Here is a 3,777-nt window from a genome sequence, read left to right on the forward strand (position 1 = left end):
TTCATACCTCCTGTTTGGCTTGCCTGAGCACATACAATAATTTCTCAAGGGTTTTCTCCTTTTTATTTAGGTTAAAGTTCATGATGAAATTAGCCCATGATTTAAAGAAGGATTTCAACATCATGATAAAGCCTAAGCTCGCTAACCGCTCAATATAATCAATTATCTTGACTATATGAAGGCCAACTTGTCCTCTCTTGGAGAGTTTGCAATCAAACAATGCACTTGACACCCCATATTGTTCAGCCCTTACATGAGTGGCATATAACTCTCGAAAGTGTGCAAGTATGGATGGAGCATCCATTTCCTCATGTTGTTTTTGAAGCTCAAGTGACATGGATGTTAACATAAGACATTGAACTTTCATGGAGTCATCAAGATACTTATTAAAAGTATCTTTTTCCTTTTAGGTGGCATCGTGACTAGGTTTATAGGGCAACGACCTTTTAAGGATATATGACCTCTTTTCTTGACGTAAAATAATTTGAGGATTTTTATACCAATTAGCAAAGTTACTTCAATGAGCTTATTTTATTTTTCTAGAATCAATCAATATGTTAGGTTTGACATAGTGATAATTTGATCTACAATTTATAAACAAAGATAATTAGTAATTTTATTGATAATTAATATCATTTTAATTATGGATTCAATTAATTAAAATGCTCCTACTAATTGTAATTAAAAGGTTCTGATGAACTTTCTAGTGGATCGAGGCCCTATTGCATTAATTTTCCTTTTCACTTTAGCAAACAAGTTCGTATAATTGAATAGGTAAATTTCAACTTAATCACCAAAAGCTCATTATCTCAAGTTAAATTTTGGCCTAACAAATCATGCAACCTCAAATGTAACTCTCGATATTAGTAGGTAAAGCCTAACATATCACATTGTATTTACAAATACATTCTCTACTCATTCCTATAATATACTTCACCTTCACTTTGACAAACAAGCGAAGTACACTAGTTAGGTCAAACCTAATATGAACATCTTCTAATTTTTCACCAAGTAGAAGTGTACCTTTCACTTTGGCGAACAAGGTTCCAATGAACAAGGTCTTAATTAGGGTATCATATTGGAAGATATTAATTTAATCTTAAACTTAATATTTAAATTAAGGGTTTTTAATTAATTGGTCTCATCAGATTTTATGTCGCATGTTAAGTTATGTTAAGTGATATTTAGAAGAAACCATTCACTTCCATCCAACAATGTAAAATTAAAACGTGTCAGTATATAGCCATATGTAATGTCAAACCTCTCGAGCCAAGAAAGGTCTGACTAGTCAACCTAGGTGAATATTTTGTCTATGGGTTTTCGTCTTCACATTTGTCATTTTTGCCTCTAATCTTCAATAATTACATGGCAAAATAATTTTTCAACCCCAAGACTCAGGAAAATTTCAGTTTGGTTTTAATTCAATGAAACCCAAATCAAAATTTAATTCCCAATCTCAAAGAGCATGATGAAAGACCACCATACATGGTTTGCACAAAAAACAATCACAACTTAGGCAAAAAAACTGCCTAGCAACACACAAGTTCAAGGTGCAATGAGTGTACTAGCGGTAACATGCATCCTGGACAAAACTACATAGATAGGTGTTGTTTGATGATGCATCAGCTTGTACCTCAAGAATGGGATATGGTAGAGGCTACCCTACCATATCCAAGTGGCTAAAGCTCAAGTTGCCACCATTGTTAACCCATAGAATAGATTTTTATCTAGGCACGAGTCATGAATAAAGTTGCCTTGCCATGCACAATAACACCTTGTTCAATTTTTGTTCTAGCCATGTAAGGTCAACCTTGGTTTCTAGACTTTCTAGTGATGAGAAATCTAGAAGCCATTGTGTAAAGGCTAGCTAACCATTGTATGAGCAACAATGGTGTGTAAACCATGCTCACGTGACAAATTGGCTATCAACATTGAATTTAATCATACATCAACAATTAAACTCAAGAAAATTTTAGGAATAATCACTCAATAAATTTAAAACATCTTTATATTATTCTTGAACTCAACCAATTGTGCGGTAACAAGAATGGAAATCAATTTTACCAATTTTAGGTTTTGGACTATTTATCAATTATAGGCAACAACATATAAATGTAACCAAAGCATGTAGGTATATTTTTATGAAAGTATGCCTAAATGATGACTCTGAGACTACTGTTAGGTTTTACGACATCATTAATTGGCAACGCAGTAGAATTAAAAATTTAAAAATTATCAAAGATCCTAAAATCCATCCAGGATACCCATTTTCATGCATAGATTTACAAACATGTTAAACACACATAGGGTGTATATAAATTATATCAATGATGTTGGCTCCTCCAAGACTTCATATGGCTATGTAAAGATCGTTATCCAACCCTCTTGAGGCAGTGCCTTGTATGCACATAGAACATGAATGAGAGGCGATCAAGAAAGAAGGTTACTAAGGCTTTTGTCAACTAGATCTTAGAAATTAGATCACAACAATGAAAGCTTGCATCAACAAGATTATAGGTGTAGAGATGTGTGTATAGAATGTATGTGTTTTTTTTTAAATTATTGTGTTAAAAAATTTGACTCAAACTAAACACCTTTATTTATAAGGTGTGCATGAAGTTAGTTAGGACTGTAACTACTTAGGTTATAAGCTCTCCAATAATTCTTATTAAATTAAGACTCTTAATTCATTGAAAGTTTTAATGCATACGAATACTAATTAAATTAAGATTCTAACTCAACCTAGACTTTTTATCAAACAAGAACTTTGAATTTATTGAAAATTTTAATGTATACGAATACCAATTAAATTAGGATTCCAACTCAACCTAAACTTTTTATCAAATAAGGACTTTGAATTTATTGAAAGTTTTAATGCATAGGAATCTTAATTAAAATAGGATTCTAACTCAACCTAAACTTTCTATCAAATAAGAACTTTAAAGAATCATTGTTTAACTAAAACATCTTACCCACGAGTTAACTCAGCTAGTTGACTCGTATCTATCATTTGGCCTTACTCGGTTGGACTCCTAAGTGGCTCTAACTGAAACCATGCAATGCATTTGCATAATGCCATGTGGCACCATGCATACCAAATGATTCTAGTCAAAATACATCCATTCTTTTCTCTTTTTTCATGATCTTGTCATCAAACATTCCTTGCCTCTTGGTTCGTATCAACTTCTTAATGTGTATGAACCATAAGCTCTCTATCAAATTGACAGTGTTTGAATTCAGGTTAAATTTAGACACATACCAAGATTAGCCTCCACTAAGGTGTTAGACAACCTGAACAATAGAGTGTCAGTGAACATCGATATAAGCTTTTACAACATCATAGTTATTTATAATTTAATCACTTTGTCAACTAATATATCTTGAGGCTAAGACATATAAGTGCATCTATCTCAATAGTTTCTCGATATGAGCTGATACACATTAATGACTTAGACAGATTAGGCTATAACCTTATCCTGTTGTGGCCATAGATTCAAATAGTCATAAATGGTTTTTGGCATTCGCATATAAGATACCTTCTCCTGTGCTTAAAAGTGACGAATCTTTTGTTGATTACCCTTGGCCTTCATGTATCTCATGATATGATCATTCACTACTTTTATGATACCCCTTTATGATGATACATTGGATAGTGTCAAACCATACCGATCCTTACACAAGATAGTTTGATGACCTTAAGTTAAAGGATCACATACACCAATGGTATTCAAAGGATTTATGTAATATCCATAAGAATGCTTAAGGTTATTTTGGTCT

Source organism: Mangifera indica, chromosome 10, assembly GCF_011075055.1.
Source record: "Mangifera indica cultivar Alphonso chromosome 10, CATAS_Mindica_2.1, whole genome shotgun sequence".
Taxonomy (NCBI): domain Eukaryota; kingdom Viridiplantae; phylum Streptophyta; class Magnoliopsida; order Sapindales; family Anacardiaceae; genus Mangifera; species Mangifera indica.